This window comes from Oncorhynchus mykiss, chromosome 18 (assembly GCF_057628025.1).
Source record: "Oncorhynchus mykiss isolate SJ-2025 chromosome 18, ASM5762802v1, whole genome shotgun sequence".
Taxonomy (NCBI): domain Eukaryota; kingdom Metazoa; phylum Chordata; class Actinopteri; order Salmoniformes; family Salmonidae; genus Oncorhynchus; species Oncorhynchus mykiss.
In genome coordinates, this window is record NC_143039.1 from 66,285,615 (window position 1) to 66,303,127 (window position 17,513).

At 44.0% G+C, this 17,513-nt stretch overlaps 1 protein-coding gene across 42 annotated transcripts in view; it reads right to left on the minus strand.

Annotated features, from left to right (window-relative positions):
* The window catches only part of LOC110496603 (nuclear transcription factor Y subunit gamma), a 40,176-nt gene that overhangs the window by 21,386 nt on the left and 1,277 nt on the right, over positions 1-17,513 (minus strand). For 7 of the 42 annotated variants that reach the window (XM_090209142.1, XM_090209130.1, XM_090209115.1 and 4 more), the window contains exons 1-3: positions 4,205-4,332; positions 3,276-3,467; positions 2,254-2,355 (exon numbers count right to left, since the gene is read on the minus strand). The exons of 19 other annotated variants lie outside the window; for them this stretch is intronic. The gene's annotated coding sequence lies outside the window, so the exon portion shown is untranslated. Of the gene's footprint in view, positions 1-2,253; positions 2,356-3,275; positions 3,829-4,204; positions 4,360-17,513 lie in introns of those variants that run through there. 16 more of the 42 variants (XM_090209141.1, XM_090209129.1, XM_090209119.1 and 13 more) reach the window with 5 other exon arrangements.

The window sequence follows — 17,513 nt, forward strand, 5'->3', positions numbered from 1 at the left end:
GAGAGGGAGGGGGGAGCGAGAGAGCGGGAGGGGGAGAGAGAGAGCGGGAGGGGGAGAGAGAGAGTGGGGGGGGTGAGAGAGCGGGAGGGGGAAAGAGAGAGGGAGGGGGAGCGAGAGAGCGGGAGGGGGAAAGAGAGAGGGAGGGGGGGGGGTGAGAGCGAGCAATAGAGAGAGCGAGACGGGGAAATAGAGAACAGGTTTTTCAACTTTCACTGCAGCACTTGCATGGACGACCCCATTTATCACTTCTTTGCTTTGAGCGCAAAGAAAGACATCTCTGTCCGCAAGTCCCTTATTCCTCATCCCTCACTGTCCCTTATTCCTCATCCCTCACTGTCCTTTATTCCTCATCCCTCACTGTCCCTTATTCCTCATCCCTCACTGTCCCTTATTCCTCATCCCTCACTGTCCCTTATTCCTCATCCCTCACTGTCCCTTATTCCTCATCCCTCACTGTCCTTTATTCCTCATCCCTCACTGTCCTTTATTCCTCATCCCTCACTGTCCTTTATTCCTCATCCCTCACTGTCCTTTATTCCTCATCCCTCACTGTCCTTTATTCCTCATCCCTCACTGTCCCTTATTCCTCATCCCTCACTGTCCTTTATTCCTCATCCCTCACTGTCCCTTATTCCTCATCCCTCACGGTCCTTTATTCCTCATCCCTCACTGTCCTTTATTCCTCATCCCTCACTGTCCCTTATTCCTCATCCCTCACTGTCCCTTATTCCTCATCCCTCACTGTCCTTTATTCCTCATCCCTCACTGTCCCTTATTCCTCATCCCTCACTGTCCCTTATTCCTCATCCCTCACTGTCCTTTATTCCTCATCCCTCACTGTCCTTTATTCCTCATCCCTCACTGTCCCTTATTCCTCATCCCTCACTGTCCCTAATTCCTCATCCCTCACTGTCCCTAATTCCTCATCCCTCACTGTCCTTTATTCCTCATCCCTCACTGTCCCTTATTCCTCATCCCTCACTGTCCTTTATTCCTCATCCCTCACTGTCCTTTATTCCTCATCCCTCACTGTCCCTTATTCCTCATCCCTCACTGTCCCTTATTCCTCATCCCTCACTGTCCCTAATTCCTCATCCCTCACTGTCCTTTATTCCTCATCCCTCACTGTCCCTTATTCCTCATCCCTCACTGTCCTTTATTCCTCATCCCTCACTGTCCCTTATTCCTCATCCCTCACTGTCCCTTATTCCTCATCCCTCACTGTCCCTTATTCCTCATCCCTCACTGTCCTTTATTCCTCATCCCTCACTGTCCTTTATTCCTCATCCCTCACGGTCCTTTATTCCTCATCCCTCACTGTCCTTTATTCCTCATCCCTCACTGTCCTTTATTCCTCATCCCTCACTGTCCCTTATTCCTCATCCCTCACTGTCCTTTATTCCTCATCCCTCACTGTCCCTTATTCCTCATCCCTCACGGTCCTTTATTCCTCATCCCTCACTGTCCTTTATTCCTCATCCCTCACTGTCCCTTATTCCTCATCCCTCACTGTCCCTTATTCCTCATCCCTCACTGTCCTTTATTCCTCATCCCTCACTGTCCCTTATTCCTCATCCTTCACTGTCCCTTATTCCTCATCCCTCACTGTCCTTTATTCCTCATCCCTCACTGTCCTTTATTCCTCATCCCTCACTGTCCCTTATTCCTCATCCCTCACTGTCCCTAATTCCTCATCCCTCACTGTCCCTAATTCCTCATCCCTCACTGTCCTTTATTCCTCATCCCTCACTGTCCCTTATTCCTCATCCCTCACTGTCCTTTATTCCTCATCCCTCACTGTCCCTTATTCCTCATCCCTCACTGTCCCTTATTCCTCATCCCTCACTGTCCCTTATTCCTCATCCCTCACTGTCCTTTCATCCCTCTCTCCGCTGACAGAAAGACTGCGGGAGTCAGTCTCACATTCTTGTGACCTTCATCGAACAACTAGGCCGAGGCAGCTCTGGCACCCACTGCTGTTACCTGCATATTAGCCTCAATAACATAACACCACCAGCAACCTTTACCTGGCAGTTTGGCTCATGTGTTGACAACACACAACATTACATACACACTCAAAACTGGGCTGCCTGCAAGGGCAAAGGAATAAGGCACACAAGACCTGTGTGTAGTCACTTTAGCTGGAGAGCGTGCTTGCTGCAAGTATGTGTGTATGGTCGAGTGTGTCTGTGTGTTTGTTTGGATTTTCATTTACTCTCCCAACCATTTTGCTTACGATGCAGTCCCGCTCACCTGCAAATGATATTCAAATCTCATGCAAACAGTGACAGGAGCTGGGATTTGGCAGCCAGGTCTTCAGCTCTGGAGTTATTGTCCTCCGTCTCCCCAACGGGACTTCATTTTGTCAGAGAGAAAGGCACCAATAGAAACGTTCAATTAGGGAGGACAGAGCTAAAGATGTTATAAAGATTCCATCTAAAGAAAGCTCACAATCCCACATCAAAAACCCCACAACTACGAGGTCTTGGATTGTCCCCCAAACATCCAGCAGTCAGCCCTGCAACCATCTTGCCCTCTCCATTGCATCACTGTCAGGCGAGTGTTAACTACTGGCCCTAGCTGGCCCTGGTCAGCAACCGCATTCACAGCACCGCAACCATCCTGGATGACTTTGAAGTCTGTCTCCCTGTGAGTACAGTGCTGGGCCGGTCTACCACAGCGCTACAGAGTCAATAACCAACACAGCCCAGAGAGAGAGAGTGTAACAGCTGCTAACGTTCTGCTTGAAAGTCCAAAGTCAAAGCACAGCAGTAGCAGGGTCCCAAATAAACGCCAGCTACGGCTGTTCCACAGAACAAACAGCCTTATTCAATAGAACTTGTCTCAATATCAGTAGCCTACATTGTAGTGTTCATAGGAAAACATTAACATGACTCAAATCAACTGTTAAAAAAGATATATACACATTCGCACCACTTTCACTTCTGCAAAATGCTAACTAAAGATGTCAACAACACCGATCCTGTACTGGAGTGACAGTTGAAGGACATGAGGGTGGCCGGGCAGACTGCTGTCCGGTGCAGAAATAAACAACCAAAACACAAACACACAGATTTCTCTCAAGGAGAAAAGTAGAGGACGACAGAAGAGGAGGAGGAGGAGGAGGACAGAGAGAGCATCCCATCTCTGCAGAGAGAGAGAGATAGATAAAGACGAGAAGTGACAAAGTACACATGGGTAGTGGAGGAGTCCTGCTGTGGTCTAAAACACAGCCAGGTCTGTGGTTACTAGTGTGTTTGAGTTGTCACACTTACCCTGTGCCCTTCATGCTGTGTAGTAGGCTGTGGAAGAGCAGGAGAGAGAAAGGCTGTACTCTACATTGTAGAAGAGAGAGGGGTGGCTGGTTGACACACAAAATCTCTGTAGCCCTCAACTTCCTCGGGCCCCGGAACCAGGAACAGACAAAAGGCAGTCTGCCCGTCCGCCGCCTTTACAAAGCATATAGCCTGCACGACAGAGAGAAGAGCATTCACCACCACCCCTTTACCCCTCCCCCTCAACTGAGTCTCCACCGCGCCCCCCCACCTTCCTTCTCCTAAACACACACCCCTCTCTCCTGTTTCTCCTCTGACCAAGTCCCCATTTGCCCCACAGCTGAGCGTCTCCCTCTTTTTCTCCCTCTCTTCCTATCACTCGTTTCCTCTCTCTCGCTCCCCAGGACAGCGACCCTTTCGTTTGTCATTCAGTTGACCCCTGCCTCAGCACACAGGAGGACAAAAAATAAATAAGAGAGGTGAAGGAGCGACAAACGGCAGAACAGCGGCACTCCAGCGTCCCAGTTAAAAATCTCCTCCTGCCTCCTTGCCCTTTAATATTCAAAAGTAATCAATCTAGCCTGCAACATGATACTCAGACCCCGCCCCTGACCGGGCTCTTGCCCCACTCTCAGACGATCCCCCAATGACAGGACAAAGGCCTTGCTTTCTATTGGCCGAGCCACATGCTCGTAGGCTCTGACACTTTCCACGCTCCTCCCCCTTCCTCCACCCAACCACCCATTTCACCACCAGCCAACTTCCTGTTTTAAGTTACCTTGAGCTGAAGGATAGGGGTCAAGGAAAGAAACGAGGAAGAGAAAGAAAGAAGAATGAGACAAAAAAGAAAGAAAGTTATTTTAAAAAAGTGCATTAGAGTGAGTGAGGAAGTGGTGCGTTAGAGTGAGGAAGTGATGGCGGTAGCTTGCCTCTGCATTCTGTGTCCTCCAGTTGATCTTGCGTTTCTCATGGCTGTACGGAGAAGAAAGGAACCACTGGCTGCTCTCTCTGACAACTGTTCCCTGCTTATTTACAATGTCAAACTAAATGTCTCCCTGAGTCCCGCCTCCCCACAGCCCGGACTGGCCAGTGATGTAAGCAGCCCTGCCACCCCTGATTGGCCAAGGGGAGTGTCAGAATGGATGCCGCATGTTGAAGCCACATGATTTAAAGAGAAACGGCATATTGAGCAGACACTCTGCCTGATACGTGTGTGCAGGCATAAAGTGCACACCCACAGGCACACACGCCTGTCCTTTCGCTGTCACAGCAGGTAGAGAGAGAATCTCAACATCCAGGCTGTCTGTTTAAGTGATAATAACACAAAAACATAATTGAAAGGTATGCGTCCGTTCATTCACAAAAATGTACTAGAATAACTACTTATTACACAATGAACTTCATGTGAATTAATGAGGCTACACATCCATGCTATCTGATAGTAAGATCCAGATTCAGCAATAGATTAATGAAATACTGAATACCTAGCTCTAGGCTACTAATAAAAACATGTTTTATTTTATAGGAGTAGTGGCTGGGGGTATATAAATGCTGTTCTGTTATCTGGCCAGGAGTTAAACAGGCAGTCAGCCATGCTGTTCTGTTATCTGGCCAGGAGTTAAACAGACAGTCAGCCTTGCTGTTCTGTTATCTGGCCAGGAGTTAAACAGACAGTCAGCCTTGCTGTTCTGTTATCTGGCCAGGAGTTAAACAGACAGTCAGCCATGCTGTTCTACAAAATAACCTTAACATTAGGATGATCAAAAGTAATGCACTATAGGAATAGGGTGCCATTTGGGATGCAAGAATGGTGTTTGGGGGAGCACTGTATATGGTGTTTGGAGGAGCACTGTATGGCTAAAAATCTGGTTAACAACAGATTAAGAAAATATCCTGGCACTGAAGTGAGAGATTTTATGTGAGCAAAGCAATTTGCTGAAACAGTTGCTTTTAGCTGGCAGTCTGCACAGATGATGGTGGAATGACCTGAGGATTATCCTGCATATTACCGCTGCAAATCCCTTACTGTACTGAGAAACAAGCCAGAGAGAGAGAGAGAGAGAGAGAGAACAAACTTGCTTCATTAATGAACAAACCAGGGGGAGGGGAGGCGGAAGGAAGGACAGAGGAGAGTGTTGCTACAGGAAGTGGGGGGGTAAAGAGCGAGAGAGAGCAAACCTTCTCCAATAATTAACAATCCAGGGAAAGGGGGAGGCGGAAAGAAGGACAGAAAGGAGAGTGCTGTTACAGGATGGGGGCGGGGGATCTCTTTCATAAACCAGCTGTTTCAGAAAGGCATAGAAAAAAATAAATGAAAAATAAAAATGTGGAAAAATAAAAGCAACCTAAAAAACCTAGAGCAGGGCGGAACTAGAGCAGGGCGGACCTACAGCAGGGCGGACCTACAGCAGGGCGGACCTACAGCAGGGAAGACCTACAGCAGGGCGGACCTACAGCAGGGCGGACCTACAGCAGGTGCTTTTAATTTGGCCCCCCAAGTTTTCTGAGAAAAAATTGTTGTGTGGAATTTTCATTGTTGGACATTAAAGATTGGAAAAACACCAGGAAATCAGCTCTAAGTGATTTTAATTGAAGAAATCTGTTCCCAAGTATTCCCAGGCATAATAGAGAGACACGTGATCGTATACAAATGTAAGCAAGATTTGATGTTTTAGTCAAACATATCTATTTGGGCATCTTGCGATCAATCTGCAGTCTACAAATTATTTGTATTTATATTCCTGCCCCCCGACCATCCGTGGCTGAATCTTGTTGATGATCCCTGACCTAGTGGGTCTTCACACAGACTTTTTCGCAAAGATACCATTGGCTACACAAATTACTACAATGACACGTCTCGACTGCTACATCCGGAGTTAGAGCACGATACTAGCCTGACAGTTGCCCCCCTCTAAGCAGTGCAATGTAAACAGAATTGTCTCGTTGAGCCAGCACTCAAAGTAAAAATTGTAATAGCAGAGAAATGTTTTTGAAACCGCTGAAATGTACAGACATTTACCTTTTTTTGAATTATTTTTATTTAGTTTTACCTCAAATTGTAGTAACAGCCTGTTACATTCTGAAATTGCCGCCGCAGCTTTAAATATCAAGTGGTATTTTTTGTTTTTCTTGACTGCACTGAGCCACCGACATCCACGTCCAGGCAAGAAGCAACTCCCAAGGGAACTACCAATGTTCTAGGTGCAATTTGCTTTTGCCTCTTATAAAGGCCTAAACACTTCCATGATATTTTTAAATAAAGCCTGGTTTGTTAAAGTAACTCGAATTTGCTAGTGTTAGCATAATGTCAGCACGTTGATGTGAGAAATAAATTATTTTGTTCAGCCAGGTATCTAGCTTGCTTAGCTAACGTTACCTAGCTGTGTAGCCCAGGGTTTCCGTTAGCTGGCAATTGCTGGCTTTTGGTTTATAATAAAAATGAAAAGCCAATAACTAAAACTGTTGCCGGCCATAATGACCTGTAGGAAAAAAATAGCTAAATAATGATTTTTATTCATTGGATCGTCATGCTTATCAGTCTATAAGTTATTTGAATCTAGTGGAATTCAAATTCTCACACGCACACAGCGTGTGAATGGGATTTCTCCTGCTGCTGGTTGCTGCTGAAGTAAATCATGTGCTTTTGTAAGCATTCATTCAATGCACAACAATTCTAAATGCAATCATGTTAAAAACTATTTTGGTGTAAGATTAAAAAGAGCTACTATTTTTATTTATCAACTGGTAATTGAAGCACACCTCCCATTCACCATCAAGTGCAGGCAACAGGCTATCAGCACGTCACACAACACTGTACAATGTGAGCTGGAAGCAGTATGCATTTTGAAATCATCACTTAATTGTTTTATTTCATATTATGAGAAATGTCTTACTCTGCTTCAAAGTAGCCTATAGGCAAAATCCCACCATGGAAATGTGGAGGCAATTCAATTAGAAAGATTTCAAAGGCTGTCCGTGAATTTCAAGTTTGCGGAAGCTTACGATTCATCCTCATTTCTACCGTTCTGCATGCAAGTTATGGTGTGCATTTTCGCAGAAAAGTTTCAATTCAATAATATGGTTTTTCTTTCTCAAAATCCTTCTCACGTGGTTCATCATAAAAATCTGAATTAAAATGAGAAACATCTAAAAAGTTTCAAAGTCAACTAATCCGAGATCACCAGCCTCTGCCATACAGCCAGATTGATACACTGTGATCCATTGGCAGCTAAAGAAATGAGCGCATGGAACTCATAGCCTGTAGGCCAATGGCCAATGCAGCTATTGAACGTTTCCAACATTGCAGGAGCTGTGTTTACTTTACTTTGTTCCGGGACAATGTGGACCGTGTTGACTTTCAATGTAGCAACTGCTTGCTTGCGGAGGACTACAGGAGCGAATTAGCTGCTCTTAGCAAGCAAGTAGCGAAAACCTACTAGGGAACCCACGCCCACGACTTTTACTTTTTCTTCCACCCCAGTGATGCTGATCTGGTCTGGTGAAAGTTTCTCCGCCGTGTCAGCTCTCCACAGCCGAATGGCCGGTGATAGGCAGGGTTCCATCCCTGAAGGGGTCTCCCCCTTCCCTGGAGGATAAAGCTGATCTCAACCCAACCAACCAGCCGTAGAGGTACGTCACTCGCCGTGGAAGTCAAAGAAGGCGTCCTCTGGCAACGGGGGTCTCCATGGAGATGTTGAGCCCGGAACTGACACAGACCAGAAACACCTTTGCCGCCCTGGATCCAGAGGTTCCCGGCGCCTTCGTCCGTGTTGGCTTCCCAATTAAGATCGGATCCGGAGGTACCTCCGTCTTCGGTTCTGTCTCCCTCTCCGGTGGCTTCTAGCTCAGGGTCAGATCCTAGGAGCTGCTTGAGAGACCGGGCCATTCAACATCACCAGCTGTTGTCATAGGCAGCTCTATGGTGAGAAACATTTCGGTCCCCAAGGCAAAAACCCTGTGCTACCCAGGAGCACGAGCACAGGAAATAACAAGGCTTCTTCCAACTGTTCTACCACAGATGCCAGGAGCTGACACTGTTGTAGTCCATGTGGGGTCAAACGGCATCAGGAGGGCTAGCTCTGAACATTTGAAAATGGATTTTAAAGAATTGATTTTAGTATTAAAAGACTCCAAAAACAGCCAATAATTTCAGGTCCAGTACCATTGTTGGGCCGAGGGTGTGAAAGATTCAGCAGACTGCTGGCATTACACATCTGGCTAAAAGACTACTGTAGTTCTGCTGGAGTCACTTTTAGTGATAACTTTGACACCTTCTGGAAACAGAATATACTCTACAGGAATGAGTCCACCGAAATCCTCTTGGTTCCTGGACTCGCATTGCAAGATAGAGTTGAAAAAATGACTGGTAAATGATCCAAGACCAGCTCAGTTAATCCCTACCACTGTGACAATGAGTCGTCATAATGCTGCATCAAATGTACAGTTGAAGTCGGAAGTTTACATACACCTTAGCCAAATACATTTAAACTCAGTTTCACAATTCCTGACATTTAATCCGAGTAAAAGTTCCCTGTCTTAGGTCAGTTAGGATCACCACTTTATTTTAAGAATGTGAAATGTCAGAATAATACTAGAGAATGATTTATTTCAGCTTTTATTTATTTCATTCCCAACGGGTCAGAAGTTTACATACACTCAATTAGCATTTGGTAGCATTGCCTTTAAATTGTTTAACTTGGGTCAAACCTGTCGGGTTGCCTTCCACAAGCTTCCCACAATAAATTGGGTGAATTTTGGCCCATTCCTCCTGACAGAGCTGGTGTAACTGAGTCAGGTTTGTAAGCCTCCTTGCTCGCCCACACTTTTTCAGTTCTGCCCACAAATTTTCTATAGGATTGAGGTTAGGGCTTTGTGATGGCCACTCCAATACCTTGACTGTTGTCCTTAAGCCATTTTGCCACAACTTTGGAAGTATGCTGGGGATATTGTCCATTTGGAAGACCCATTTGCAACCAAGCTTTAACTTCCTGACTGATGTCTTGAGTATATATCCACCATTTTCCTTCCTCATGACGCCACCTATTTTGTGAAGTGCACCAGTCCCTCCTGCAGCAAAACACCCCCACAACATGATGTTGCCACCACCATGTTTTACGGTTGGGATGGTGTTCTTTGACTAGCAAGCCTCCCCTTTTTCCTCCAAACATAATGATGGTCATTATGGCCAAACAGTTGTATTTTTGTTTCATCAGACCAGAGGACATTTCTCCAAAAAGTATGATCTTTGTCCCCATGTGCAGTTGCAAACCGTAGTCTGGCTTTTTTATGACGGTTTTGGAGCAGTGACTTCTTCCTTGCTGAGCAGCCTTTCAGGTAATGTCAATATAGGACTTGTTTTACTGTGGATATAGATACTTTTGTACCTGTTTCCTCCAGCATCTTCACAAGGTCCTTTGCTGTTGTTCTAGGATTGATTTGAACTTTTTGCACCAAAGTACGTTCATCTCTAGGAGACAGAACGCGTCTCCTTCCTGAGCGGTATGACGGCTGCATGGTCCCATGGTGTTTATACTTGCGTACCATTGTTTGTACAGATGAACGTGGTACCTTCAGCCATTTGGAAATTGCTCCCAAGGATGAACTAGACTTGTGGGGGTCTACAATTTTTTGGCTGATTTCTTTTGATTTTCCCATGATGCCAAGCAGAGGCACTGAGTTTGAAGGTAGGCCTTGAAATACATCCACAGGTACACCTCCAATTGACTCAAATTATGTCAATTAGCCTATCAGAAACTTCTAAAGCCATGACATAATTTTCTGGAATTTTCCAAGCGGTTTAAAGGCACAGTCAGGTTAGTGTATGTAAACTTCTGACCCACTGGAATTGTAATACAGTGAAATATAAGTGAAATAATCTGTCTGTAAACAATTGTTGGAAAATTACTTGTGTCATGCACAAAGTATATGTCCTAACCGACTTGCCAAAACTATAGTTTGTTAGTAAGAAATTTGTGGAGTGGTTGAAAAACAAGTTATAATGACTGTGTATGTTAACTTCCGACTTCAACTGTACATGATCATAGGGGCATTGGCAAACACAATGAAAGTAATTTCATTTATTTACCCCTAATTGCATCGATAACATCTGTTTATCCTACAGCTATTGTATTCCGTAATCATGAGCCTATAAACCAGAGTTACACTGTTAGCACTGACCACTTTATGCAGCTCACCCTGCACTATCATCTCCAATGTAAATAACATGAGTAAGTCTACCTCTGATAAGCTTCCCAGTAATGCATTAAAAACAATCAAGCAACCCAGAAAAGTGCTTTAAAAAAGTCCATATTAACATATGTAGCCGAAGAAACAAGGTCCATGAAGTCAATAACTTGCTTGTAACAGATGGCATTCATATTCTGACTATCTCTGAAACTCACTTAGATAATACCTTTGATGATACAGTGGTAGCAATACATGGTTATAACATCTATGGAAAAGACAGAAATTCCTACAGAGGCAGTGTTGCGGTCTATACTCAGATCCACATTCCTGTAAACCTTAGAGACTATCTAATGTTAAATTCTGTTGAAGTAATATGACTACAGGTTCATCTACCTCACCTAAAGCCCATTCTTGTGGGTAGCTGCTATAGACCACCAAGTGCTAACAGTCAGTATCTGGATAATGTGTGTGAAATGCTTGATAATGTATGTGATATCAACAGAGAAGTATATTTTCTGGGTGATTTAAATATTGGACTGGCTATCATCAAGCAGCCCACTCAGGAAAAGACTTAAACAGGTTAGTTACAAACAGCACAGGAATTAAATCATCAACATGTATTGATCACATTTTAACTAATGCTGCAGATATTTGCGTTAAAGCAGTATCCAAATACATTGGATGTAGTGATCACAATATAATAGCCATATGTAGGAAAACCAAAGTTCCAAAGGCTGGGCCTAATATAGTGTATAAGAGGTCGTACGAGAAGTTTTGTAGTGATTCATATGTTGTTGATGTAAAGAATATTTGCTGATTTGTGGTGTGTAAATGAGGAGCAACCAGACGCTGCACTTGACACATTTATGAAAATACTTATTCCAGTTCCTAATAACCACGCACTCATTAGGAAAATGACTGTAAAAACAGTTAAATCCCCTTGGACTGATGAGGAATTGAAAAATTGTATGGTTGAGAGAGATGAGGCAAAAGGAATGGCAATTAAGTCTCGCAGTCCAACTGATTGGCAAACGTACTGCAAATTAAGAAATCATGTAACTAAATAAAAATACACTACGAAACAAAGATAAATTATATAAAGAATGATAGTAAAAAGCTTTGGGGCATCACAAAGCCCACTGATATTGCAAACTACCTTAATGACTTCTTAGTTGGCAAGATAAGCAAACTTAGGGATGACATGCCAGCAACAAACGGTGACACTACACATACAAGTATATAGGACCAAATTATGAAAGACAAGAATTGCACTTTTGAATTCTGTAAAGTCAGCGTGGAAGAGGTGAAAAAAGTATTGTTGTCTATCAACAATGACAAGCCACCAGGGTCTGACAATCTACAGTGCCTTGCGAAAGTATTCGGCCCCCTTGAACTTTGCGACCTTTTGCCACATTTCAGGCTTCAAACATAAAGATATAAAACTGTATTTTTTTGTGAAGAATCAACAACAAGTGGGACACAATCATGAAGTGGAACGACATTTATTGGATATTTCAAACTTTTTTAACAAATCAAAAACTGAAAAATTGGGGGTGCAAAATTATTCAGCCCCTTTACTTTCAGTGCAGCAAACTCTCTCCAGAAGTTCAGTGAGGATCTCTGAATGATCCAATGTTGACCTAAATGACTAATGATGATAAATACAATCCACCTGTGTGTAATCAAGTCTCCGTATAAATGCACCTGCACTGTGATAGTCTCAGAGGTCCGTTAAAAGCGCAGAGAGCATCATGAAGAACAAGGAACACACAAGGCAGGTCCGAGATGCTGTTGTGAAGAAGTTTAAAGCCGGATTTGGATACAAAAAGATTTCCCAAGCTTTAAACATCCCAAGGAGCACTGTGCAAGCGATAATATTGAAATGGAAGGAGTATCAGACCACTGCAAATCTACCAAGACCTGGCCGTCCCTCTAAACTTTCAGCTCATACAAGGAGAAGACTGATCAGAGATGCAGCCAAGAGGCCCATGATCACTCTGGTTGAACTGCAGAGATCTACAGCTGAGGTGGGAGACTCTGTCCATAGGACAACAATCAGTTGTATATTGCACAAATCTGGCCTTTATGGAAGAGTGGCAAGAAGAAAGCCATTTCTTAAAGATATCCATAAAAAGTGTTGTTTAAAGTTTGCCACAAGCCACCTGGGAGACACACCAAACATGTGGAAGAAGGTGCTCTGGTCAGATGAAACCAAAATTGAACTTTTTGGCAACAATGCAAGACGTTATGTTTGGCGTAAAAGCAACACAGCTCATCACCCTGAACACACCATCCCCACTGTCAAACAAGCTTTTCTTCAGCAGGGACAGGGAAGATGGTTAAAATTGATGGGAAGATGGATGGAGCCAAATACAGGACCATTCTGGAAGAAAACCTGATGGAGTCTGCAAAAGACCTGAGACTGGGACGGAGATTTGTCTTCCAACAAGACAATGATCCAAAACCTAAAGCAAAATCTACAATGGAATGGTTCAAAAATAAACATATCCAGGTGTTAGAATGGCCAAGTCAAAGTCCAGACCTGAATCCAATCGAGAATCTGTGGAAAGAACTGAAAACTGCTGTTCACAAATGCTCTCCATCCAACCTCACTGAGCTCGAGCTGTTTTGCAAGGAGGAATGGGAAAAAAATTCAGTCTCTCGATGTGCAAAACTGATAGAGACATACCCCAAGCGACTTACAGCTGTAATCGCAGCAAAAGGTGGCGCTACAAAGTATTAACTTAAGGGGGCTGAATAATTTTGCAAGCCCAATTTTTCAGTTTTTGATTTGTTAAAAAAGTTTGAAATATCCAATAAATGTCGTTCCACTTCATGATTGTGTCCCACTTGTTGTTGATTCTTCACAAAAAAATACAGTTTTATATCTTTATGTTTGAAGCCTGAAATGTGGCAAAAGGTCGCAAAGTTCAAGGGGGCCGAATACTTTCGCAAGGCACTGTATATGTAAAATTACTGAGGATAATAGCAGACGATATTGCCACATCTTCAATTTAAGCCTACTAGAGAGCCCTCAGGCCAAGAGCTCACAATTTGCCAGTTACACACTGATATGAATACAAGGGGCGTATCTGCAACTAAGTGGTAAATATGAAAAAGAGAGCGAGAGAGAGAAGACACACACAAAGCTCAATGTTCCCTTTTCAATTGTGGTACAGGGAGAGCAGGCAAACAGAGTAGAGCTGGTTCCAGGGTGGTTAATGATTATAGAGCAGCTCTATGGCGGTGCAGGCAGACTTGCCTAAACCCAAACCTCCATGATGACACCTGACAAGGTCACTCTGCAGCAGAAGCCTTCCCATGACTTGTGCGGCTGGTGCCTGCTGCCTGGGACATGTTCGCTTACTGACACTGTTTAGAGATAAACAAGCCAGGCTATCAGTTTTACAAATCCGTTTTTACAACGAGCCGAGCTATCAGTTTTATAAACACACAACAGAAGAGAGCCCTCAGGGCTGCCGGGCTATGCCATGCACGCACACACCCCTGAATAAAATAGGCTTACCAACACAAAAATATGCACACACAATTTTCCATCCTAGATGTGGATCATAAAACAGTCTCACCGGCTTCAATCCTGGCTGCGCTCAATATGAAAAACTGATTCTAGATGTTGATGATTTACAATGGGGCATAAAATAACAATATGAATGCAACTTAAAACGCTCACCCAGAGGCAGCGCTCCTAGTAGCCGGGGACTTTAATGCAGGGAAACTTAAATCAGTTTTACCAAATTTCTATCAGCATGTTAAATGTGCAACCAGAGGAATAAAAACTCTGGACCACCTTTACTCCACACACAGAGACGCATACAAAGCTCTCCCTCGCCCTCCATTAGGCAAATCTGACCACAACTCTATCCTCCTGATTCCTGCTTACAAGCTAAAATTAAATCAGGAAGCACAAGTGACTAGATCAACAAAAAAAAAGATGGTCAGATGAAGCAGATGCTAAACTACAGGACTGTTTTGCTATCACAGACTGGAATATGTTCCGGGATTCCTCCAATGGCATTGAGGAGTACACCACATCAGTCATTGGCTTCATTAATAAGTGCATCGATGACATCATCCCCACTAGGGATGCACAATATATAGGTGAACATGTCGGAATCGGCTGATATTAGCTAAAAATGTCAACATCGATATCGGCCGATGTCTAGTTTAACATCGAAGTGCATACGCTGCCATACACGTGCAACACAGCATTCCTAACCTAGCCCACATTGTCTGCTGTGTGGATGAACAGTCAACAAATTGAGTAAGAAAATTTCAGAAAGACAAAATCCATTAAAGCCCTTGCCCTTTACAATAAACTGTTCTCTGTCGAGGGCAATGTTGGCTTTTGCCGACTGGTCGAGCACCGGTACACTACCAAGGTACACTACCAATGCGCTATTTTTCAGATGTTGCCCTACCAGAGTTACACAGTAATAGCGTCACTGCGATTAGCGTCAAGACATTTTTATTTGACCTTTATTTAACTAGGCAAGTCAGTTAAGAACAAATTCTTATTTTCAATGACGGCTGTGGGATTACTGCCTGTTCAGGGGCAGAATGACAGATTTGTACCTTGTCAGCTCGGGGATATGAACTTGCAACCTTTCGGTTACTAGTCCAATGCGCCCCAACATACACACAACATACACACAAACGGCGTTCCATAGAAATCCTGGTTGAGAATGAAACGACTGAACAACGAAACAGCACAGCAAGTAAGTGAAATAAATGGGTTTTGATTAGGTTTTACTGGTAGTGGGGACATATGTAAATGCCAACAAAATAACTTTTTGGTCAGTGTGGTGTGTGTGTAACCTTTATTTAACTAGGCAAGTCAGTTAAGAACTAATTCTTATTTACAATGACTGCCTACCCCAGCCAAACCCGGACCAATTGAGTGCCGCCCTATGGGACTCCAAATCACAGCCGGATGTGACACAGCCTGGATTCAAACCAGGGACTGTAGTGACACCTCCTGCACTGAGATGCAGTGCCTTAGACCGCTGTGTCCGCATGTGTGTGTGTGTGTGTTAACTATTTAACTGTACTAGAATGCTTAAAAGGCAGCTACAATTTTAAATATCGGTATCAGGGTTTTTTTGTCAAGGAAAATATTGGATATCGGTATCGGCCAAAAACGTCATATCGGTGCATCACTAGTACATATCCCAACCAGATGCCATGGATTGCAGACAACATCCGCACTGAGCTAAAGGCTAGGGCTGCCGCTTTCAAGGAGCGGGACTCTAATCCAGAAGCTTATAAGAAATCCCGCTATGCCCTCCGATGAACCATCAAACAAGCGTCAATACAGGACTAAGGTCGAATCGTACTACACCGGCTCTGACGCTCGTAGGATGTGACAGGGCTTGCAAACCATTCTCTGATAAGAGTCAGTGCACACAAAAATGTGGTTCACAATAACTGGCAGTCAGTACGTGGAAATGTAAACAATGAATATGATGCATATTTCGGTTAAATGACCATTAGCAAAACTGGTGGAATTGGAGATGCCAAAGCAAAACAGGCAAAACAGGTTTTAAAAATGCTGAAATATCACATTTACATAAGTGCTTTTCTGAAGCGCCTATGGCAGCGATTACAGCCTCGAGTCTTCTTGGCACACCTGTATTTGGGGGGGTTTCTCTAATTATCCTCTGCAGATCCTCTCAAGCTCTGCCAGGTTGGATGGGGAGCGTCACTGCACAGCTATTTTCAAGTCTCTCCAGAGATGTTTGATCGGGTTCAAGTCCGGGCTCTGGCCACTTGAGGACATTTAGAGACTTTTCCCGAAGCCACCCGTGCGTTGTCTTGGCTGGAGGGGTCATTGTCCTGTTGGAAGACAAACCAGTCTGAGGTCCTGAGTGCTCTGGAGCAGGTTTTCAGAAAGGATCTCGCTGAACTTTGCTCAATTCACCTCTCCCTCGATCCTGACTAGTCTCCCAGTCCCTGCCACTGAAAAACATCCCCACAGCATGATGCTGCCACCACTATGCTTCACGTTAGGGATGGTGCCAGGTTTCCTCCATACTTGACGCTTGGCATTGAGGCCAAAGAGTTCGATCTCGGTTTAATCAGACAAGGGAATCTTGTTTATCTTGGTATGAGAGTCTTTAGGTGCCTTTTGGCAAATCCCAAGCGGGCTGTCACCTGCCTTTTACTGAGGAGTGACTTCCGTCTGGCCACTTTACCATAAAGATCTGATGGGTGGAGTGCTGAAGAGAGTTGTCCTTCTGGAAGGTTTATCCCATCTCCACAGAAGACCTCCGGAACTCTGTCAGAGTGACCATCAGGTTCTTGGTCATCTCCCTGACCAAGGCCCTTCTCCACCGATTGCTCAGTTTGGTCAGGCAGCCAGCTCTAGGAAGGAGACATGGTGGTTCCAAACATCTTCCATTTAAGAATGATGGAGGCCACTGTGTTCTTGGGGACCTTCAAAGCTGCAGAAATGTTTTGCTACCCTTCCTCAGATCTGTGCCTTGACACAATCCTGTCTCAGAGCTCTAAGGACAAGTCCTTCGACCTCATGGCTTGGTTTTTGATCTGACATGCACGGTCAACTGTTGGACCTTATATAGAGAGGTGCCTTTCCAAATTATGTCCAATCAATTGAATTTACCACAGGTGGACTCCAAACAAGTTGTAGAAACATCAAGGATGATCAATGGAAACAGGATGCACCTGAGCTCAATTTTGAGTCTCATAGCAAAGGGTCTGAATACTTAAGTTTTTTATGAACATGCAAAAAAAATCTAAAAACCTGTTTTCTCTTTGTTATAATGGGGTCTTGTGTGTAGACTGACGAGGAAAAACATTCATTTAATACATTTTAGAATAAGGCTGTAACATAACAAAAATGTGGAAAAAGTAATGTGCTCTGACTACTTTCTGAATGCACTGTATATCCCAACTTTACAGAGGGTGGTAAATACTCATCAAACATCAATAATACAGATAAACTTTGCTCCTTTTCCCCCATTCTCCATACGGGTCAAGCCACGTACATTAACTACTCCTTGAATTTTTGGTCTA